The sequence below is a fragment of the Pelodiscus sinensis genome, chromosome 11 (assembly GCF_049634645.1).
Source record: "Pelodiscus sinensis isolate JC-2024 chromosome 11, ASM4963464v1, whole genome shotgun sequence".
Lineage (NCBI taxonomy): Eukaryota > Metazoa > Chordata > Testudines > Trionychidae > Pelodiscus > Pelodiscus sinensis.
The window spans coordinates 814,296-839,182 of record NC_134721.1 but is presented as its reverse complement, the minus strand read 5'-3'; the positions used below and the strand labels follow the sequence as shown (position 1 = coordinate 839,182).

Genomic DNA, 24,887 nt, shown 5'->3' with positions numbered 1-24,887 from the left:
CTGTTTATCTCTTTCAGATGCTTCCAGTTGGGAGGAAACTGACGAGCCGGCCCGCACTCAGCTGTAACGGCGCGAACGGCGTGAGGCAACTGGAGCTCATGCGCAGGCTGGCAGGGCTACTGCTATGGAAGTTTCTCTGTTTTGCGGCACCGGGACGGACCCAGCACCTCGAGTGGAGCACCCCCGGGGACACACATCTCGAAGAACAGACGTTACTGCACAGGGTGAGTAACTCTCTCTCTGCCTAGCAAATGGTGAAGGAAAAATATGAGTTTCTCTTAATGGTGCTTCATGCAACTTACAGTGCAGCTCTCCTACTAATCCACTGAGTTATCACATGCCAGGTTTAAATGGACGTTACATCTGCGTACATCTAAAGCTAAATATGACGTTGTATTTAGTGGATCATATCCTAAAAATTCTAAATGCCTTTATTTTTGTTCAGCAGCCTGTTACCAAGAACTAAAATAAACCACATGCTGTGCAGCGCTAGGATCAAAACCAAAATTAATCTTTGTAATAGGCTTGATTTGTAGGAGGACCTGAGCTGTATGCAGTAACAGACTAATGCTTTTGCAAGAGCTTTGCTGATGTTATCAAAGATGCACATGCACTAGCAAACCTTTGTCTGCAACATAGGAAAAACATATTTACCAAATGGCAAAACATAACACTGCTATGAAATTCCCTTTACCCTTCTTAAAGAGTGTTGCAACCAGTAAGAAGCTTGTAATGAGGCCTTGCATCTCTCCAGTCCTTTGGCCTTCCCCATGCTGATCATAATCCTGTTCCTGCTACTCCCGTGGTCACCAACCAGTGGATCGCGATCTACCGGTAGATCTCAGGGGCGCTAAGAGTAGCTCTTGAGCCCTCTCTAAACTGCGCGCCTGCGCAGTACATTTACATTAGATTTCCTCATGAAATTTAGGCGGAGCTTCAAGGAAGGGGCGTGGCAATAGATCTTCACCTGTTCTGAGACTTAAAAAGTGATCTTGGGTGTAAAAAGGTTGGAGACCACTGTGCTACTCCATTCCTTATGCCGGGGTGGGCAAAATACCAAGCCGCTGGATCTGGCCTGCAGCCCAGTGGGATCCCCAGCACACTGCCCCATGAGTTTCTCTGAATCCTGTGAGCCTGACGGGGAAGAGTGGGAGGCTTCACATGCTGCCCCCATCTCCAGCACAATCCCACCCACCCCTCACCAATTCCTCCAGCTTGGAGCGCTCAGAGCAGCACATGGCCTCCACAGCCAGCTGCTCCGAGTGGCATGCAAGGCATGGAAGGCAGGGAGCCTGGCTAAGGAACCTGCTGGGCTGCTGCCTGAGAGCCACCCAAATAAACACCTTCCAGCCAAATCTGGCAGCCCTAACCCACATAGCCCAAACCCATTGCAGCCCTGCTCCTGCACTCCTAGCCCCACCCAGACCTTGCAGCCCAATCCCCTACCCCTAGTCACAACCCAAATCCCTGCTCGCCCTCCTGCACTCCTGACCCAGGTCACAACCCCCTCCCAGACCTTGCAAGTCCAATCCCCTATCCCCAGTCACAGCCCAAATCCCTGCTCGCCCTCCTGCCCCAGGTCACAACCCCCTCCCAGACCTTGCAGCCCAATCCCTGACCTCCATGTTACATGTTACAGTATGTTACATGTTACATGTTACAGTATGGAGAAGAGCGTTTTGCTTCAGCGAAGGAGAAAGGGGAGGGGAGAGGGAGGAGGATCAGGTTACAGCACAGAGGAGACCTGAAGAGGAAAGGGGAGGGGAGAGGGAGGGAGATTGTGTCCTGGCCAGCTGTTAAGCCGTGCAGCTGTACCGGACCTCCCAATTCTCTGGCAAATCTGATAATCCGGCACCACTTAGGTCCAAAAGGTGCCGGATTATCAGAAGTCTACTGTAGTTAGGTCCAGTGATGAAATCGCTTGTGTAGAGGTGTGGGCAGAGCTGGCACTAGGGCTGATTGCAGGGGTGGGTTCCTGGATGCTTATGATGGAAATGTGTTGCGTGGGTTACCAGAAATAATTTGTTTCAGGTTAGGGGGTTGTCTGTAAGTGAGAATTGACCTTTTCCCCCAAGGCCTCTGAGAGTGAGGGGTCATTTTCCAGAACAGATTGTAGATTGTTGATAATGCGTTGGAGGGGTTTAAATTATAAAGCAGATGTAAGGAATCCATCACTTACTACAAAAATTACCATAAGCTGGAGACAGAATTCTTAAAGGATGCTCCTTAATGAGAAAACTTGTACAATTGTGTTCATGTATTTCTTGTTCAAAAACTGATGAGCATTCAGTCTCTGAATATCAGGCTCTTCAGTGACTGGTCATCAGTAGCTGAAGAATCAAGCCCATTTTAGAAGTTTTAAGTCGGGTACCTTAACTGAGGCACCAAAAGTTGAAAGTCCTGAAAGTCCTGGGCCAAAATACATTGGGACATAAGAATTTACAATACTGGCTCCTCCTTCTGAACTGAATTAAAAGAAGTTTAAAACACATACATAATTTCCTCCTATTACCCAGGAATGCAAGTAATTGCTGTGATTGATAAGAATGTTAAGCACTTGCAGATGAGAAGAGGTAGTTCACACAAATTTGATTGGAAGAGAAGTCTCCACAAGGCAGTCTTTCTGTTTAGATGAAGTCCAGAATGAGGACATTTAGAACCTCTGGTCTAGAATATTACGTGAGGCAAATATATTAAAATTAGATATTTTTTCCTAATGGGGGAGTTGACCATTTAATTGTATGTAAATACAATGTTTGTGGAAGTCAGGAAGATTGACATAAAATTCCATATCTCAGGGACAGTGATATTTCTGAAGGGAAGTACCAGATTGTGTCATACTGTAAAAATAGGATTTGAAGCTTAGTAGGTTCCTTTTCTCACTTCCACTTTTTCCCTGCTGTGTGTACCTTTTTGTCTTATTTCAGTTGTTTCCTCACTGTCTTACTGCCTGTTCTTTATCATTTTTATTCAGCCCTTTATGCTTTGATTTTCTCTTTTTTGAGTTGAAAAATAAAAAATTGTAAGACAAGTTTTTGTTTGCACTGCATTATTAAATCCTGCGGAACAAAAGGTTATCAGTGTTGAGCAGTTTTAGTAAAACTATGGTTAATTTTAATTTTGTTGCTTGAAACTTTTAACAATTGAAATTGCATTTAGACCACTATTAATAATCTGTTTGTGTGCAGGAGTTAAGTATTTCCCTGTAATGACTGCAGGACAAGAAGTTTAGAGCAAATTATAATCCCCTACTTCCTCAGCATGGGCATATCACATACAGCTCTAAAATAGTGATAGAAATGTAGCTGTGTTAGTCTGGTGTAGCCGAAACAAAATACAGACTATGTAGCACTTTAAAGACTAACAAGATGGTTTATTAGATGATGAGCTTTCGTGGGCCAGACCCACTTCTGAGGAAGTGGGTCTGGCCCACAAAAGTTCATCACCTAATAAACCATCTTGTTAGTCTTTAAAGTGCTACATACTCCTGCATTTTGTTTCAGCTCTAAAATAGTTTTCCCTCAAAGTAGAAGGAAGGCCTTGACCAGTCAATCGCGAGGCGTTCGGCCCCCTCCCACCCTCCATTTTCCCCCCACTCTTGAGAAGCCCCACTACCTATCTCCATTATAGTGCCGGCTTCCCGGGGGTGGACGGAAATCCTGCCTGCATCTTTGCGCCACTTCCAGGGGTTCCAGAAGTGCGCTGGCTGCTGCCCTCCCAGAGCTCTGTGGTGTGCTGCAGGAGGGGACGTTGGCCCCGGAGGAGGAGTGTGGCGGCTTCCCTGCACCGCAGGAGGGTGAGTCGAGCACAGGGGTTTCCCTGCGCCGCAGGAGTGGAGGTCGGCCCCAGGGTTTGGCCCTGGGGCATGCGCCTGCGGGGGTTTGGCCATGCCACGTGAGGCTGTGGCTTGTTTAGTACCCTAACCCTACATCTGACCCCAACGCTGCCCGGCCTGGAGCCCGCTCCCCGAGCCAGCGTTCCCTTATCCACCTCCTCCTGCATCCAGTTTTCCTCCCAGAGCTTGCACCTCTCACCCCTTCCCACCCCCAAATCCCTCATTCCCACCCCGGAGCCTACACATCCTGTCTCAACCCAGCGAGGGTACGGCTAGATTGCAGGAGTTTTTCAGGATTCCGGAGATATCCCAGAAAAGCTCTTCTGCATCCAGGGATGCGTTTGTTCTTCCGTTTCTTTTTGTGGAAGAGCAAACATGATCTTTCGGTCACCCCTATATTCCTCTTTCCACATGGAATAAGGGGGCTTCCAAAAGAAGGGGTTTTTCTGACATTTGGTCCAGTCTAGACAGGCCAAATGTTGGAAAAACCTCTTCCTACAGAAGAATTGGGGGGAAAAAACAGCAGTATAAGGGTTGGGGATAGCAAGTGATGGAGAGGAGGAGAATAGAGAGGGCAGGGCTTCAAGGAAGGGGCGGGGCAGTAGATCTTGGCTTGTTCTGTCATTTAAAAAGTGATCTTGGGTGTAAAAAGGTTGGAGACCACTGCAATAGAGACTAAGTGCTTTTATTTGAAGGCTTCAATATCTGAGATATAAGTGAGAGGATTATTGTTGGAGGGGTGGGTGAGATTCTGTGGCCTGCACTGTGCAGAAGATGATCATAATGGTCCCTTCCGACCTTAAAGTCTATGAGTCTATGAGTCTAATCTCTAGTATTTTATTGGAGTGGGTGAAATTCAGCTGCATGCCTTCTTAGTAGGGATGTTAAAAAGCAGTTAATTAGGTGTAACTGCTAAGATTTTTAACGGTTACCCTGCTTACTCTTCAGTATAAAGCTTTTACTACCGAGCCTGCAGTGCAGCCAGCTCCCTAGGAGCAAGGCTAGCAGCCAGTGTGCGCCGGAAGCTGGCTGTGCTGCAGGCTCTGCTTTAAATCCACTCCTAGCTCTGCTCCCAGGGAGTCGGCTGCCGCCCCAGCTGCGGACTCTGATACAGAGCCAGCAGTACCAGGTGGCACCTGGCTCCCCAGGAGTGGAGCTGGGAGCCAGCGTGTAACGGTTACGGTAACTGATAAGCTCATGCTTATCCATTATCTGTTTAAACAGTTACATTATTATACCCCTACTTTTTAAGCATTTCGAATCCCAACTCTCTAATTTTTGAAGGCGTCATAGAACAGGAATCTTTCTCCAGTCTAGGTGGATTGTGATCTTCCCCTGAGTGGTGGTGATTGGTAATAATACATTCCAAGTTGTTTAGATGAGCCATGGCATAGAAAACAAATTGTCCATAGCAGGGCTACTCCACAAGTGGCTCATGGGCAGTTTGCGGCCCATAGTGCAGTTTGGATTTACATGGGGCTCAACACGCGGTTCACGGGTGGGAGCCAAAATAAAAAAGTTATCAATATGGTCTTCTGTTTTATGCGTTTTAGTAGTTAAATTCCTGGACTGTCATTGCTCATTAAAAGTGCTGTCATAGGGGTGGAAATTGGGTAAATGTTGCATTTTATTAATATCAGCAGAACTGACTTAAATGGGGCCTGAAAAAGGTAAAACTGAAAAATCCACTTTTCTCTTTAAAGAATAATTCTAACCATGCTTTTTGGCTTAGCTTTCAAACTTGGCATGTGACCAGTCATTACAAAGGCTTTATCACTGAAGTTGAAAGTGATATAAATCCTATTTTCTAAGTTGTGCGTGTTTGAAAATTGAGCAGTCATGGAAGGAAGGACAAAGGAGAGAGAGACTGACTCTTCTGCCATAGCTCAGGAAGTTTATATTTTAGATTGAGATATTGACTGGAAAAACCCAAATACTTCTCTTAATTTGGACCTACTTACATCCTGGCTAACCCTCCAACTATTATACCTGGTTTACACTGGGAATTTAGGTCGATCTTAGCCGCATTATGTCAAATTTGTAAATGAGTTCACACCACCAAGTCCATTGAATTGACTTTAAGAGCCATTAAAGTCCATTTCAGTATTCCTGCTTTTCACAAGGAGTAATGCTAAAATTGATCTTGCATGGTTGACTTTGCAGTAGTGTAGATGCAGCACTGTGAAAGTCGAAGTTCATGGCCTCCGGGAGGTATCCCAAAGTGCCCCATGGTGACCACTCTGGTCAAGACTTTCAACTCTACTGCTCTGGAGGTGAACAGGAAAAGATCCACGAAAATTTGAATTTCATTTCCTGCACAGACCTCAGAGCAAGCAGTACACCTGATCATTAGTTCCCAGGATCATGGACAAGCGCCAGCATGGAGCATGCAAGAGATCCTGGACATCATTGCTGTGTGGGGCGAGGAATCTGTTCTTGCAGAACTACGAACCAACAAAAGGAATACTGGTATCTACGCTAAGATTGCAAAGGTCTTGGAGGAGGGGATATGCCAGGGACACCCAGCAGTGCTGCGTGAAAATAAAGGAGCTGAAGCAGTTGTACCCAAAGACAAAGAAGGTAAACAGACAATCTGGATCATTGCTTCCAACATGCTACTTCTGTGAGCAGCTGCATGCAATGCTGAGTGGCGACCTGATTAGCTTCCCTTGCCAGTCTTGGGATTCCTCCCAAGATATTCCTCTGGCAGCCCCAACAGCAGTATGGAGGACACTATGGAGGAGGAAGAGGAGAGTGTTCAGCAGGCAGATGGGGTAACTGGTGTCACCGATAGCCAGGATCTTTTTATATCTTTGGAGACAATCCCCTCCTCCCAGGACATCTTGCAGCTTGGCACTGGGGATGGCACAGTTTAAAATCCTAGTTCTTTTCAAATCAGTGGCAATGCTTTCCTTGAGTTGAATGGGGCCAGGATCCATGCCCTTAAATGTACTTTTATTAGAATCTGGCCTGGACATGGGTTCTGTAGTGCCACTGTTGTAAAAAGTTCCATGAGATAGATCTTTTAACAGCCTCAAGTGGCCAGGGCCTTGCTTTTATATCATATCTTAAATTAGAGCTGGTAAAGAAAGTTTCAAAACTCAGTTTCTGGCCACAACCAGTCAGCATCTGCTCCCTGTCTCTGTGTGATTTGGAGATGACTGATTTTTCACATGGCAACCTGGATGAAGCAGGGGAAGCTATTATCTGCAGCCTCTGCAGTAAACTTCCGTTTGCTCATCCTGAATGAAGGATAGCTTGAGCCCCTGCCCTGCCGTCACGCCCAGACCCGCGCCCCCCTCCCACCCTCATTGTCCTGCAGGAAGGGACAGCTGCACTCTCCCAGAAAATGAGGGAGGGGGTCATGCTGAACACACAGGTGCTCCATGAGCTCTTGCCCTGCTGCCATACCCAGGCTCCCACCCTTGGCTTCCAGGCTTGAGCCTTGGCCTGTCCTTTACTATGTCTGCCCACAAAACTGAGTCCAGCTGCTCCTCTGAGAACTCTGTGCTGTACCTGCAGCATAGTGGCCACTTCAAAGCATAACTGTGGCCTTATACATAACACATCTCTCTTGTCTCTAGACAGACCTTCCTTCTAGTCTAATAGATTAGGGTTTACCCTGTATATTATATCTCCTTTGAAGTCACTTTTCATCACAGCAGGAACAGCAGCGAGCATGGTACACACTCCCCTGGTTCCGCGCAAATCTGCAGGCAAAAAACAAAGTAGGGATGACAAGGTCAAGGAGCAGATGCAATCCACCCGCTTGGACAGGTAGTGGAGGGAGAGGAAAATACCAAAATCTACTCCATTTGTTGCACTTTCTTTTAAAGAAAAAGAGACTTTCCCATTGCATGCAAGTTTTAACTTCTAAATGAACCCTTTGGTTACATGCCTGAAATAGACATAATTTTTACTTCCTGGAAATTGTCCTAAGTGTTTGCCTTTTTCTCTTGGACTGCATTAGCAATCTTTCATTTAGATGTATTGTAAAAGTCTTTTTAAAAATGCTGTTATATATAGCTATGTTTGACACAGCCACAAGTAACTACAGTTCAGATTTTAGTTGGATGTTAGTCACATTGCAATTATCGGTGATCAAGAGCAGTTTCCCAACATTCAAGAACAGCTTCTGTCTCTTCAAAGATAGAGGAATCATATGCTTTCACCAAGGTTAAATGCCGGTAATTTATGGCATTAAAAGGGCTGTGGAAGGAATGGCTGTTCAGATACATGCATGGTAAGTTAAAATGCCCTAGCAGCCATCCAGTGAAATTCGACGTGACATAAAAATAAAGTTAGTCACTTTTACATGATAGAAATGGCATCTTCATTTTATTCTTCTTAGCATTAAAGTTTCTGCAATATATTCAGTGTTTAGTTAATCTGTAAATGAAAGCTGTGTGAGCATGAGGGGCTATAGTTTGAGTGGCATGCTGGAAGTCTCGTGCTGCCAATGTTAAAACGTTTTTGGAATTTCTAAATATTATAGATGAAAATTTGCTAACTCAAGAAGTATTACTGCTAACATAGGAAATTCTATATTGGACCTAATCTTGATATATAAAGAGGAACTGAATACAGAACAAAAAATCAGTGGTAGGGAAAGTGTAAATGTGATCGAGTCATGATCACTTACAATGTGCAAACAGGATGAAGTCCAGACCAGCAATATATATACTTGGGGTTTTAAAATGGCTAGTTTCACAAAGTTGAAAACAATGAGTCAAGTCAGCTGAAGGAAGAATTTAATCAGAAGAATATGAATACGTGGGACTTGTTTAAGAACACTTTACTAGATGTTCAAAAAGCTATAGTCCCACAATCACAGAAGGCAGCCATATTGGTTAAACATGTGAAACATAAACCTTGCTGATTAGATGGTTTAGTTTTGATGAACTTAGAAGAGGACTAAAATCAGGCTTATAATGGAACACTAATCTGGGGACTAGTTACAATATTTTCATAAGAAATCTTATGTAATTTAACCCCTTCCAAGAGCCAGGAGTTAAGAAAGGTGTGAAGGTAGGAGGAAAAAAATCATCATACTTTCAGAAAACTGCTTACAATAGGAAAACAATCATTTCTGCTGTAAGTTGGACCAGAGGTTATTTTTTATGTTTTTAAATTACAGCTCTTCAAAAGAGAGAACAAGTGTATATATTCCAGTAATGCTGGGGTGAGTGGGCATCAAAAAGCATTTGGGTTGAATCTGTTCCTCTGGCAAAGGAGGGGTGCAATGTACACCTCCCAGGACAAGGGAATGCCTTGTTATATTGGGAAATTTGTTCTTCCGGGAGAAGTACTGTGAGTAGGATTCCATTTAGAGTGTTTTCCTGGGCATCCTGGCCAGACTGCCAATTTTTCCCAGCAAACTTTCCATTGCTGGTGCCTCTGCACCTGGAACTGTTCCATCAGAAGCTGGTAAAACCTAGGGCTCAGATAAACCAGCCATCTTCCTGTAGACCACAAGGATTTCTCACTGTCCAAGCAAGTTTTATGCCAGTCAAATATATTTTATTTACATTACAGGAAGCAAACAATTAAAAACCTACAATTTTATTTTATGTCAATTTTAAATTAGCTTGTTTCAATTACCTGTATTTATTCATATTTATTAAGTCAATTAAATAGCTTAAGTATCAGAGAACTACTCTGTAGGGTTATACTGCTTGAAAATATATACAGCTATGTTGTGGTTAATATTACTTTTATTATTAAAATGCATACATTTCAGAGAGTAATTTCCACACGATAGTAATGGCAAAAATATCCGATGAAGCTTTAATGTTTTAATAAACTAGCTTATGAGAAAATACACAGTCCAAACAAAAAATATGGATGGAGCCTAGAAATGGCAACTCTTTTCACAACGCAATTAGCAGGCTATTGCTAGCATTATACACATTTTGAAATTTTTATCAAATTTACTTCACTAAATGACTAAACATATAATGTCCTGGGATCAATATAGCTACAGCGGTGCTGCTTGCCATAAAAAACTAAAAGTCAAGAATTAAATACAGATCAGCAGTACCTAAATGTAGTGAACTGCTAATGACTGTTAACTGGCCTGTGTGAAGTGAGGTAGTGGTCTAACTTTCTATTCCCGATTGACAGCTATCTACCACACAGAAGACTGTGAGATTGGTGCAGGTTGAATTTCTCTAGTCTGGCACGCACTGGTCTGACAGCATCTGTGGTCTGGCATGAGTTTAGTTGGCTGGATATCCACTTACCATGGTATGGCCAAGGTTCCTGCAGTCCCATACAATTTGTTTCTAGCCACGAGTCCTGGTTCTCAGTGTTCTGAACTGTTATTTAGCTCCAGTTTGCCCCTAAATGTCTTCTAAGACCCAAGTAAGCAGTGGAAGTACTGGCAATGCTGCTAGATAATATTGATCTCCTGTACTTCAGCAAATTTTCTGGTTCAGCAGCTGAGGGTGCTGGACTAGAGAGGTTCAACCTCTACTTTGGTAGGCAGTTTTGGCAGAGACACTCGAGACTGAATAAACTACAGGGAATGAGCCAGTCTGTCAGTCTTCTAGGTGAGCCTTCCCGTACAAATGTAACCAAAATGTCAGGACATGAAAAGTAAATATTAATATTTCCATAATACAGAGTCAAAAATTGAGATTTTAAAATAAAATTAAGAAAATTCTACTGAGATAGAAAGTGAAATGAATTGCCCCGGCCATGTTGCCCTTCTACTAAGATTGTATTATGCATTTTCTCACATGAACAGGTTGCAGAACTTATCAATTATAATATGATTTGCCATTTTCACAGTTTACATGAAAACTGACATGTAAAACAAAACCACGTCTGTTATAAATTGTGACAAATGACGGGCATCACAGTTAGTACTTCCAAAAGAATGAGTGTGTGTACATTGGTAAGATTCCAAGCAGCAGAAGTACTTGCACCTGCACATGCCCCATATTTTGGAGCATTTATCAAGAATGCCAACACAAACCAGATGCTGTTTTCTTTCCTGCCCAAATATTTTCCAAACATTGAGTTACTTTTGTTATTTCAAAAAGGTAACACAATTCCTAAAGCTGAGCATTAAGCAATTGGCTACTATATTTATAGCAGATGGCTATTCCCAGTATTACTAACAGCCTTGCTATTATTTGCTTCAAAAAAGATGCATAAATTACATGCCCTGCTGCTTTAGTTCTAATTTTTTTTTACTATACTTAGAGATTTAAAAAATTAATCCATTTAAATATTTGCCAGCCAGACCAATATATTGACTCCTAATGTGACAAATGTTAACTCGGTATCCTCCACCACATGCCACCATACAAATATCAGCCTATATTTCCAGTGAAATTTCTTTAAAACAGATAGGGCACCTAATTTAAACAGTTGTTTGCACATTCAGTATTTATGACAGGAATCTCGCATGACTGGCTGGTAGCAGCGAGTTAGAAGTTTTAGCTCAGCTGCTGCCACAAGTGATGGATGGCCTTGAAGAATTTCTTGTTTGTGATCAGATCAGTCACAGAACAGAATGCGAAAAAGAGGATCAGCCTTAAACTAGATTCATAACATTTCCATCTGTATGCAAAAATGGAACAGGAAGAAATGTACCATAAAGTACAGCTATTAAAAATTCACTAAGAACCTTTTACATAAAGCATATTTGAAGGTAAGGTAAGGTAGTTGATAATGTGTCTTGACTTTTCACTTAGTGCTATCCAAAGATTCGGATGTAAGAAGTCATCTTGTGACTCATAATGTGTTAATTTTGGATACATTTAATAAAATCAGAGGAACTATGCAAACTAAATAAACAAACACTGGAATAAATTGCTGAGGGTGTTTGTGGAATCTCCATCTGTGGAGATATTTAAGAGTAGGTTAGATAAATGTCTATCAGGGATGGTCTAGACAATACTGGGTCCTGCCATGAGGGCAGGGGACTGGACTCAATGGCCTTTCGAGGTCCCTACCAGTCCTACTATTCTATGATTCTATGAGGGGTCAGTTTGGGGACTCGTTCTGTTCAATATCTTCTTCAACAATTTAGATATTGACATAGGTAATATGCTTTGCAGATGATATCAAGCTGGAAGGGGTTGCAAGTGCTTTGGAGGATAAGATGAAAATTAAGAATGATATGGACAAACTGGAAAATGAGTTTGAGGTAAATAGAATGAAGTTTAATAAGGACAAATGCAAAGTGCTCCGTTGAGGGATGAGCAATCAATTTCACACATACAGAACGGGAAGCAGCAGTCTAGGAAGAGTACTGCAGAAAGGGATCTAGGTGTCAGAGTGGAACACAAGCTAAATATGAGTCAACAGTATGACACTGCAAAAAAAAAAAGCAGACCTGATTCTGGGATGCTGTAGTAGGAGTGTTGTAAGCAAGACATCTGAAATAATTCTCCTCCTCTACTCTGCACTGAATAGGCCTTGCTAGGAGTATTGTGTCCAGTTTTGAGCAGCACATTTCAGTATAGATGTTGAAAAATTGGAGTCAGTCCAGAGAAGAGCAATAAAAATGATCAAAGGTCTAGAAAACATGAGCTATGAGGGAAGACTGAAAAAACTGGGCTTGGTTAGTTTAGAAAAGAATGAGAAGGGGACATGATAGCAGCTTTCAAGTACTTAAAACGGTTTTACAAGGAAGAGGCAGAAAAATTGTTCTCCTTGGCCTCTGATGATAGGTCAAGAAGCAATGGGCTTAAACTGCAGCAAAGGAGCTTTAGGTTGGACATTAGGAAAAACTTCCTAACTGTCAGGGTGGTTAAACACTGGGATAAATCGCCTAGGGAGGTTGTGGAATCTCCATCATTGGAGATATTTAAGAGCAGGTTAGATAGACATCTATCTGGGATGATCTAGATATTGCTTAGTCCTGCCGTGAGGGCAGGGGACTAAACTTGATGACCTTTCAAGGTCCCTACCAGTTCTAGTATTCTATGATATGATAAATTATGCTTGCTGTAAAGACACAGTCTGTTTTCACATATTATGCAACAAAAATATGAATTGCATGTTTAGCCTTGTTGAACTTAGAATGTTTTTAGAACTTGTAAAAATTGACAGCATTGAAGATTTTAGATTCAAGCTGAAGGTAAATAAATTCATTGAACAGATTTAGCTGGTGAGATCTATTTGAAATTCAGAGGCTGGTGGTTAACTTTTAAAAACATGGTTTACTCTTTCAATTTTGTGAAATAAAAATTAAATGAGGCAACAGCTATTTTTGAAGTAAATTAAGTACATTTATTTCTATAATTTATTAAATAGAGCATATTCACTCAAAAGTATTGTATGTAGAAAAAACCCTCTTGCAGTTGTCCTTTCATTAGGGACGCAGTACAAATTGGATACTAATGTAGAAAACTCATATTCCAAATGAACACTTGCAGGTTGCCTTGCTTACCAGGTAAGTGAGGATTAATGCAATTTATTATGGAATTAATAGTAATATGCACAGTCACAGCTGAAAAATGAGTCTTTGTTGTGATTAGTATGTAGTCTTAAAGAAGATGAAAACGTTTTTCCCCTACTCAGAATTAATTTCTTAGCTTCCCTCTGGAGATAGATGCCTTTAATTCTTGGCATTTGATCACATTCATTCTTTCCTTGTCTGTGAATATACTCAAATGTTGCATTTTTAAAAGGTGGTCTTAAATTAAGAATCATCTGGTTCTTTCAATACTGTTGCATAAAACCTTAAGCATGAATACCTGTATTATTACTGAAGAGTCTGGGTGACAGAAACATTTTATTTCCTTGATACAAACTATATCTATATGGAAGAGACTGTGACCCAAACCATCAGTTACAGAGACCTTTTCAGAGTGATAGGGAAGAGGAAGAGAGACTTCTCTGTGCATCTCAGCCGCTTAGCTATCCTGTGTAGAAACAGTATCTTCCGAGTAAAAGATGTGGTAAAAGATAAGGATTAGGGTCTTACCAAATTCATGGCCATGAAAAATGTATCACATCTGTGAAATCTGGTCTTGTGTACTTTTATTCTATATTCTCCAGATTTCATGGGGGAAAACCAGCATTTCTCAAACTGGGGGGGGGGGGGGGGGAGATCCCAGTCCAAAGGGGATCACAGCAAATTGCAAGGGGGGGGTCACAGTATTGCCATCTTCACTGAAAGGGCAAAACTGTGACCTTCCCCCTCCCTCCATATTAGCCTTGTGACTCCCTTATGACCACTTTTTGCGTGGGACCCTATGGTCACAACAGCATGAAATTTCAGATTTAAGTATTTGAAACAATGAAATGTATTACTGTATTTTAAAAATAGAAGGAGCAGATTGAAACTATGAGAGAAGCTAGATGTTAGTCTCCTCTTTCCCTATCAGACGAAACTAGATCCTAATGGATAGCATTATCGTTCTGCCTACCAGAAAGCAGAAAGGCAAAACAAACCAAAAAAATGTCATTCAAGGTCACTATAAAGGAACCTTCCTATGGAATTCCCTCCGATTTGTAGATTCCTATATCCTGGCAGCTCCAAGCCCATACCAAGGTTATCTTTTTCCTCTCCATGTTTACTGTGTCTTCCTTTTAATTATCCAAAGTAAATTGGGGATAATTCAAATCAAATATTTTACTGTAGAGATTTTTCTAACTAACCTTTGTAGCAATTTTTAAACCTATCAGAGGAGAATGCCTTCTTAGAAGTGCCTTTCTTAAAGTCTGTCTCCTTGTATACATCCAAACTTAGCCTTTGGCTATAAATGAAACCTTTGCTCTTCAGCACTATACGTTCTCTTCAGAAGTCAACAATTCCTACTTCTCTACCTACCTAAGGTGGACTTTAGCTCTTTGAGATACATTTGCCACAAGAAAAGTAAGTGAGCCTGCTTCTTAGTAATAATTTATTTCTTCGCTCCCCTGGTCTAAGATCTCTTTAAGCCAGAGGGTTTTCCTACCAGGTTTCTCTTGCTTTCATGTCTTGCTTTCACATGCAGTTGCATTTAATCTGTGGTGCTCAGTGTACTCTGAATGCTTCCTCTGTCTTTAGTTTACATCTTTCTCCTGTTTCTAGAATAGGGGTGGGGAATAATTTTTAATGGGGAGGCCACTCCAAGATTTTGTAAGTGGTCAAGAGCTGCACTTTTCCATGGAGGAGGTGTGAGGTCTAGGATAGAGGTTGGGTGCAGAAGCTCAGGGTGGGAGACAGAGTGCAGATCTGAGAGGGAGTAGGGATGAAGTAGGGGGCATGAGATTGGGGTGCAGGTTCCTGGAGGGGATATGGGTGCAGAAGAGGATTCTGGCCTAGAGGCGGGGGGGCAGAGTCTGGGAGGGAGTTGTGATATGGGGCAGGAGGGGTGCTGAAGGTTTGGATGGTGACCCAGCACAGGAGCGGATGGTGAACTGGGGTCTGGAGTAGGTATGTGGGAGGGGATGGGGTGCCCAGATGCAGGCTCTAGCTGGAAGACACTTACCTAGGTGGCTCTTGGCCAGCAGCCCCAGGCCACTCAAAATGACTGGCTGTTCCCTGTAGCTGTCAGTGTTGTGTGCTGGGGGCAGGGGGAGGCTTCATGTTCTGTCCTCATCACCAGTACAATCTCTCAGCTCCATGTGAAGCTTCTCCGCTCCTCCTCTCCCCTCATGTGGCGCAGAGAGCCACATGGAGCAGCCAGCCACTTGGAATGGCTTGGAGCTGCTCCATTCCCAAGGGTTCTGGTGGGACAGGCAACAGGCCTGTTTAAAAGACTTGGTGGCCATAGGCAGTCAGCAGACTGGATCCTGCCCACCTCTGTTCTAGAAGGTGTTTAAGAGGGAAGATGAGTGGGGGGTAAAAAGGTACTAAATAATAAAAAATATGGAAGTGAGGTCTTCTGCTGTATTTGAAGATTTCATGATTTGTTGAGCACTACTTTCATTGAACATAGAAAGTCGTCCAACAGCCAATGGATAAGCATTTAATCAAGCTGCTCTGAAAAGGCACTTGGTATCTCGCCTTTTGGCCATTATTGAACAAGAAAGGTCTCAATGGACAAGTCTTCATTTTCCTCACAATTGTGAGGAATGGCCTCAACTTTTCAAAGGATGCAGAAAACATTTGTCATAGTTTGCTACACAATCTTCTTTCAAGCACACAGTTCCAAGATTACACTATCAACAAAAACAATGACTTCCATGCCAGATATAACTGAGGTATACAGACTGAACTAGCTCACAGAATTCTATTGTGATAGAAATGTAGCCGTGTTAGTCTGGTGTAGCTGAAACAAAAAACAGGACTATGTAGCACTTTAAAGACTAACAAGATGGTTGGTATATATGGTTGTGCCAATTTTCTTCCATTATTTGATCTGAGGAAGTGGGTCTGTCCCACGAAAGCTCATCACCTAATAAACCATCATGTTAGTCTTTAAAGTGCTACATAGTCCTGTTTTAAAATTCTATTGGGCTCTTTTAGTGCTAAGTGGCTGTCCTATTTACATTTGTTTCATAATCCATGCAGAAGAGTTTGGAGAAACTATGCCTTCCTGCTGTGGTCTAAAAGCAAATTAGTAAATGTATTTTTGGAACCTTAAGAACACATTCCTTAATATAATGCAGTTTTTGAAAGCATATGGCTGGCAGCTAGGGCTCTGAGCATTGCCACCGAAGTATTCATTTGTGAGTTGGGTATTGGAACACAAACTGAGAGTATAAGTGGAAAGGCCCTTTCCTGCCACTCCAAGCAAATAAACTGTTTGAAGACATAACTATGAAACTCACCTGTGTTTTATATAGAGGGATGTCTTTATTGTCTTGTTTCCTGCTTTTCTTGTGTTTCTTCTTTCAGGAGGCTTTTTCTGAATTAGAATTTCTCACTTCTGCAATAGAAGAAACTAGATATGGTTGGGACCCTCCTAACCAGAAATTCACCTTTTCCCCTTTGTAGTTCTACCGATCATACTCTTTTGTGATGCTTGGTCCTTTCCTCCTGTGGTAGGCTTACTACAAGGATTTTTGTTTTTTTAATCTATGAATGGGGAAGAACTGTGGATGGTCTCTCTTGAGGTTATATCCTAGGATTTCTCCTAACTTGAGTTCCAGAGGGAATGGCCTAGCCGTTATTTCAAGCCTGGAGTTTTATTTCTTGGTATTTCCAGAGTCTCAAGATGGTTTTTCCTATATTGGATCTGCACTTCCCCTGTAGTGATAGATGCAGGACCTTTTCTGGATACAAAATGCAAGATTCCAGACATTGTTCCAGGTGTTCTATCTGCTCCACAGACTGGAGATTGCTTATCTGCTGGCTTACATTTGCCCTTCCCACAAGTATTTCCTTCACTGTTCCTAGGAGAGAAACATCAGTTTTGTTTCCTTCCTTTGAATGTCTTCAGTTTGAGAGTGTTAATGAGAACACGGTTTTAAAAGTTGTCTGTCAACATATAGCTTATATCATTTTGAATGAAAAGTGTGAGGCAAATTGAGTACCACCAAAATGTATGTGCTATATCTTAAGTAATACAGCCTCTTCTAATCCATGCTATCTTAATTGATGCACTGATTATTGTCGAACATTTTATTTTTCTCTATTTAGTACTTAACAAAAATGGAGACATGATAGTTTTGTTTTATATGTTAGAAGATTTACCCAGTGTTGCTTGGGTCCTTCAGGGCAGGGGATTGGGGGTGCAGGAGTCAGGTCAGGGGCTTGTGGATGTGGCGAACTCAGGGATGGAGATATGGGGGGTTCAGGAGTCAGGTTTGGGGGATGAGGAGGGGCTCAGGGCAAGGGGCTCGTGTGGGGAGGAGTGCAGAAATCAGGGTTGGGAAGTGAGGAGAGGTTAAAGGGTGGGAGTGGGGATGCAGGAGTCAGAGCCAGGGGGTAAGTGGTTCAAGGCAGAGGATTTGGAGTTCTGTGGGGGCTCAAGGTGGATGGGCGCAGCCACTGGCTGCTCCCTGAGGTGGCAGGAGCCACGCGTCCTGTCACTAGCTGATCCCCAGTGACAGGCTGGGGCGGCAGAGACTGCACCGCTTGACTGGCAGCTGCTTTTTGGGGCTGAGGCACTTGCTGTCCCCCTGTGGTCATTCAGGAGTATAACTGCCCCTGCTCTTACACACACCCCTTTCTATTTGATGAGAAACAATCACATTCTATGCACATCCTATTGTCCTGGCACAACCAGCCCTGTACCTTGCTTTAAGTTATGACAAGAGTAAGCTGCATACCAAATTGGATGGTCCTAGCTCTTACTATGTAGGAGGAATTTTTGAACAAATAAGCTCAAAGATTTATGGACAGACAGACACAAACTCTCTCAAATATATAATATATTTGTACATCTAACTTGCCTTTTCTTCCTAATTAACCATTAGCTAGGAGGTATAGATAGGCTTTTTTCTTCATTTTTTCATTTTCAGTGCAGTCTAAGGTGTATAAAGGAATTCTTGTTTGTCACCATAATTGTCAACAACCAAGAAGTGGGAAGTTGTCATTGCCAGCTGTCATCATGATGATTTCTATGAGGACCAAATGGGAAGGTGCACTATCAAGAACCAACCTATCTAAGAACATAGAATGGAAAAGGATGAACTAGCAATACTGTATCTAGCTTGGACAATAGTGATAGAGATGCAGCCATGTTAGTCTGGTCTTGCTGAAACAAAAGACAGGACGATGCAGGACTTTAAATGAGCTTTCTGAGGAAGTGGGTCTGGCCCACGAAAGCTTATCACCTAATAAACCATCTTGTTAGTCTTTACAGTGCTGCATAGTCCTGTCTTTTGTTTTAGCTTGGACCAGTGCATCAGTTTTGAGAATCTGGATATTCTGCAATGAAAGAAAAACCTATTCTGCGCTCAAAAAGGATTTTTAAAAATGAAAAAAAAATCTTTGATAAAAATAAAAAATAGGAGGGGCCAAGAAAGATTTTAATCTGCCAACAGTGCATATTGAGAAAATAATTAATATTGAGAAGTCCAATTATGTATTATAAGATCTGCTTCTTTAAACTCTCAGCAAAACAGACCATGAGTTTTCTGTGAGGTTGATGCCAGAGATAGTGAACACTAGGAAGGAGATTAATTAGAATCCCTAAAGAGCTTCTTCCCACAGTAGTTTTTGAGAGGACTTGAAAATCCATTTGAATCTACCTACAAAGGCATATTTGAGGCGATACAAGATTAACAGGCTTTATCTTAATCTGACCACCTTCCTTGAAATAACTCATATTTTTAATGTACCCACTTTAATCTTAGTCTAAATTCATTACTTGCTAGACATTAAAAATCATGGACTTAATAAAGACCCTGTATGTAGGTCTTATTGCAACAATGTGTAACCCACTAGCCCCCTGTTTGTTCAGTGACATTTGATTTAGTTGGGGTTGGTCTTGCATTGAGAACAGGATTGAACTAGATGACCTCCTGAGGTCTCTTCCCACCCTAATCTTCTATGATTCTATGAATGCTTTGATTATATGTTAGCTACTTGTGCTAAACTATGTGTTCCGTCTTATATTTAACCATGACACTCTTAGTACCTTTGCCAAACCTAAATAAGAGCTCTGTGTAGCACAAAAGCTTCTCTCTCTTTCACCAATTGAAGTTGATCCAATACAAGGTATCCATTATCAATCCATTATTAAAAATGAGGCTTTTAAGAAAAGGTATGAAAGATGGGTACAAGGAACTTATCTCCCTCTGTTTCTTGATCCAAAGGACAAATAAGGGAAAAAAGTTCTTACCATAAGGTTTGTAACTGGCAAGGTTGTGGTCAGACACACACATTCTTAGACTCCTGTAAGGAATTTGACTAGGTACTGCACAATATTTTGATTACACACTAGAAATATATAAATTTAACAGACTAACTGATAGGTCTCAAAATGTAATTGGAAACAGGAAATCATTGTCGAGCAGGTTGTTTCCAGAGGCGTCCCACAAGGATCAGTTCTTGGTTCTGTATTCGTTAACATTTTTTTCATTGGCCTGGGTGAAAACATAAAACCATAAATAATAAAGTTTGCAGATGGCACACAAATTCAGAGGTGATAAAAATGAATACAACAGCCACTAACTCAGAGCAAGCTGGATCACTTGCTAAATTGGGCACAAGCAAGCAGTTTATTTGGGTGAAGTTTTATGGTATGTGTTTATAACAGGAGGTAATATTAAATGATCACAGTGCTCCTTTCTGGCCATGGCATTTAAGAAGATGTGTTTAACACAGCAAAACATATATGTGGATAGTGGATGGCAATAGTCAGAGGCCCTCCGCCAACCAGCCACTGTCTTACTTTTGCGGCTGCCCTCCTGTGGTCACTCTGCAATATTACTGTCCCTTCTACAGTTCCCTCCCTTTCCATGTTAAGGAAAAGAATCCCATTCCAGGTATAGCCCACTTTCCTGGCATAACCAAACCCTGACTTTGCTTTAAGTTAGGATAAGAGGAAGCTGCATACCAAATTTGGTGGTCTTAGCTCTTTAAGATTGTTAAGGTCCATTTAGGAGGAGTTCTTGAAGAAACATACTGGCCGACAGACATACAAATGCGTCTTTCCAAAATATATAGCTAAATCTTGCCTAGTGGGACTGGGAAGACAGCACAAATAATACTGCAATCTGAATGTATCTGAATGACCTTGTTGCTCATGCTGGAAAAATGCTGATTTAAGAGTTTCTGCATGAGGTGGCTTGCCAGTCTTCCTGTTCAGGGATTTATTCACAGTTCTAGTGGAGTAAGTTAAAAATCTCGAGTCTTTTCTGACCATTTTCTTTGTAAGTAAAGCCATGTTTTGGACAAAGTACACCATTTCATTCAACTGTGCATTTTGCATATTGTGAGATCTCTTAACAAGAGCATATGCCTTCATGTCCACAAGGCTTCAGGATCATATTTCCTTCCATCAAGGCTTACAGCAAAGCTTTCTGCCATTTGCATCACATTCATAATGCCACAGAGTGTTTGTTTACTGCAATGAATAGCCATGATCATGATCAAGCCCTTCCATCTTTAACTTGGCAGCTAATGAAGTGGTAGATCAACTTTAAATTGGCAGTGCCTTCCTTGCAGTCCTCACAGTGTTGCAGGGACAGTTCTTTTTCAGACTTACCCTGCCCTGTGTCCGAGGGAATGATCGCTTCTTTTGTGAAGGTGTGTAGGGATGGCTTTTGGGGGAGGGTGTCTAGTTTTGATGGGGTTCTGTGTTGCTTGTTAAATGACGCTTCTGCATGTTGTATCTAAATCAGCTTGAAGCTATGAATGAAGAGATTCATATTAAAAGTATTCTGAAATATTTTACAATGCAGAACATCCCCTCGCATTTGGAGCCATCCAAACCACCAGCTTGTAAATTATCTCTGCACATTATTTACTGAGTGTAACATAAGTGGTTCTAAAAACCCTTAGTGGTGAAGGTTATATCAAACCCCACTCTCTGTGAGACTCCTCCTGAAAGCTATCTGTGCTCAATAGTTATCTAGCTTTTAGGGATCTATAAATGGGCATGCTGCCCCAGTAGTGCCCCTTTCTGGCTAAGGTGGCTTAGCATTGCTCTACTTTGCCCGCACCCTGTGTGGTGTTCTTCAGAAGTTCAGAAAACTTTGATCTTCAGTAATACCTGTGTTTGGAACAGTAATAATCAAAATAAAGGCTTCAAAGTCTAAATTTCAATCTTTCCCAGCCCTACCTAGCTAGAGTTTCCTTTTTATTCCTCTGGAATCTTCTTTCTGCTCCATCTCCACCTCAGCACCTCCTTGCTGGAGTTGTAATTCAGTTGTTCCCCTCAGGATAGGAGGGTTCGTTTGTGTCTCTCAGTCTCATTAAAAATAAAGTCTGTGCCTGGTCTGGCTAACCTGCTGAAGAGCTAGATGTCACCTACATCTCACTTAGTCTCTCGTCCCAACACAATTTGCTCTCTCCGTTTAACAAGACTGTCCAAGGTAGAACAGGGAGTCACCTTGATTATCTCAGGCTGCGAGGTTCTGGCTGATCCATAAGGGGTAGTGTTCTCCTTCACAGGATCCCGCTGTTGATTTCATCTCTTGAATATAATGAGGATGTTTTCTGAATTAATTGTAACTATATTTTAATTGTATTTTGCCAAGTGACATGAACACCTTTGAGTGCTTTATATATTAAAAAATTCCTTTTGTTTGTTTGCAGACTGGTTCTCATGCACTCACAGAACACTAGCCACGGTTATGTAGAGAGACCTACCAAATTTATAGCCGTGAGAAACATGTTATGTACCATGAAATCTGGGGGGGGTTGTGCTTTTTCCCTATACTATACATATTTCATAAGGGAAACCAGCATTTCTCAAATTGGGGTTCTAACCAGTATTCCCTCTAAGATTTTCCATCCATGAGCAGAATGAGTAGCTATCAATATTACCTGGAGTGTCCTATTTGTAGATTTAGTTTCTTCCCAATGGAGGGCCGCATATGACCTTCTGTCCTCTCCTGCCACTTTCCTTAACATCACTGGCAGCGTTCCACGCATAGTGATGACAAGGAGATGTCTCCATTTATGAAATTAGCTTCATTAGCCCAGAAAGAGAAACAGTTCTTTTGCCATGGATGCCCAAAGGACATGAGCACCCTTCTGTTGGCTGTTGTGAGCTGGGGGGGGTGCCACATGTTGTTTGCACTCTCCATTGCACTCTACTGCAGGGCTGTTTGTGTCCCCAGTCAGTAGGGAGGCATTTCTCAAGGATGAGTGTTTTAAACAAGAAAATAAATTAACAAAATAAAGTCATTAGAAGAAGGGTTTGATGCATGGACACCAACCTGCCCAACAGCATTTTCCTCACCTGTCTCCCAGGCAGCTGTTGCAGCTATTCGTACAGCTCTTACCTGAAACAATCATGCATGGGGTGGGGGAAGTATGTGCGTGCGTGCTCAACTGGAGTTAATCCTCTTTTTTACTGACCAAATACTGCTGCTGCGCCCACTCGTGCTTACCCCTAGCCCTGGGACTGGCTCCAGCTGTCACCACGCAGCCCCCAGCTCTGGCCACCGGCACGCGGCCAGAGCTGCGGGACCGACTCTTGTCGTCCACCACGTGGCCCCCAGCTCTGGCCGCCACTAAGTGGCCTGAGCTGCAGGACCGGCCCCATCCACCGCCATGTGGCCCAAGCTGTGGGGCCGGCCCTGTTCACCACCACACAGCCCTTGTCCACCGCCACAGGGCCCTCAGCTCTGGCTGCGGCTCCGGCAGCCGCCACACAACCCTGTCCCTCCCCCCCCCACTCGCCTCCCCACTGCCAAATACTTTCCACTTCATGGAAGCAGAATGCTGATGAGGTGGGCGGGAGTAAAATTTGTTGTGTGCGCCCATGCAGACGCGCACCCTAGAGGGAACCCTGGTCCTGACCTAAAAAGGAATTGTGGGGAGGGGAAGAGGAGAGAAGTAACAAGGGTATTTTAGGGAGAGTCATGGTATTGCCACTCTTAATTCTGTGCTGCCTTTAGAGCTGTGTGGTCAGAGAGTGGCAGCTTTTGGCCAGGCACCCAGCTCTGAAGGCAGCACCACACCAGCAGCAGCACAGAAGTAAGCGTGGCAATGCCATGGTGATGGTGGCAGCCCTGACCAGCTTGGAAGGCAGTGCCACCAGCAATGGCCGTGCAGGAGTAAGGGTTGCAGTACCATAACCCCTCCTACAAAACCTCGCAGACCCGCCACAACTCCTTTTTGGGAGTCAGTATCCCTAGAATTGCACCACCATGAAAGTTCAGATTTAAATAGCAGAAATCATGAGATTTGCTATTTTAAAAATCCTATATACTTGAAATTGACCAAAAGGACCATGAATTTGATACGGCCCTAGTTATATATTAATGACCCTTTTCTTGTCACCATGGTTCACCAAGATTAATAGCTCCTTCATTGTACAAATTATTATATCAGCTTTACAGACAATATAAAATTCACAAATATTTATGACCTAAACAATATCAGGTGGCATGGGAAGGACTCGGATTACAAACGTTCATTCAGGATTCTTCTAAAATATGCAGTATCTTTTTGATAGCAAATATAATTTAAATAGCGTGACAGTACTTCCTCATTTTTCTCCATTTATCCTAAAAACAGTTTCAGCGCTGTATATTTTTTATTCCAAACAACACTGAATTAAGCTGATCAGTGATGCATGTCAGTTATTTTGTTTAGATTCCAAACAAGGCCTCCCTGTAGCATTGGATAGACTTGATCAGGATGTGTTCATGGTTGTCTTTTTTGTTTTGTTACTTTTGTTTAATCGGAACATTTGCATAAACTGCCTGAATTTAGAATACTGAAACCTCGCAGTCAGGCCTTTTCTAAAATTGTAAAGACTACATTGAAATAACATTAAAGATCTAACAAAAACACAAACCGAAATTTGAGAGTTAATGAACAAAAATAACGAAGTTCATAGTCTCTTCATATCAGTATTAAGGTAGTAAATATGCAGTTTTTTCATAGATCTCAAAACCAAACACCTCATTATGTTTTTATCTTATACATATTTTTCTTCAATTTCTTATAGGCATCTAGTCCTTATCAGCAAGCTCCACAGTAGATAAGTGTTGTATGGCCCATCCTACAATCCTTACACTCAAATAGTCCTTGTCCCTAGGCAGGGCTAAATACCTCATCACTCTCACTGAAACTTTCATACTATTAATCAGTATTTCTTTTGAATTTGATCTTAATACACCCTGTTCATTCCTTCCCCTTTTCTACAGCTTTGTTTACACTGTAAGCTGCTTACTGCAATAACTGTCATTGATATGTATATCAAAAGCATAGTAACAATGTAGCTAACTAATAAATAATGCAGATTTGAGTAAGAAACTTGAAGTTGTACATTCTGTGGTAGGCTAATCTGTCCCTAATACACCTGCTTGAATCTTTAGCATTCTGTTTTTACAAAGATGCTATTAGAGTGTTTGTAATCTTCAGATTTAGATTCCCTCAACATAGAATTTTTGATAAGTAGAGAATGCAGCTTGTGTGACCGTGCTACTTCCACAAAGGCCCCTCGGGTATTTCTACTGGGGCCAGTGCTGTTCAACATACTCATAAATGAACTGGAAAAAGGGGTAAATAGTGAGGTGGCAAAGTTTGTAG

At 42.2% G+C, this 24,887-nt stretch overlaps 1 protein-coding gene across 9 annotated transcripts in view; it reads left to right on the top strand.

Annotated features, from left to right (window-relative positions):
* CFAP20DC (CFAP20 domain containing) overlaps positions 1-24,887 on the top strand; it is a 219,110-nt gene that overhangs the window by 35,052 nt on the left and 159,171 nt on the right. Inside the window, exon 1 of one of the 9 annotated variants that reach the window (XM_075938435.1) lies at positions 206-224. The exons of the other annotated variants lie outside the window; for them this stretch is intronic. The gene's annotated coding sequence lies outside the window, so the exon portion shown is untranslated. Of the gene's footprint in view, positions 1-205; positions 225-24,887 lie in introns of those variants that run through there. 9 annotated transcript variants of the gene reach the window in all.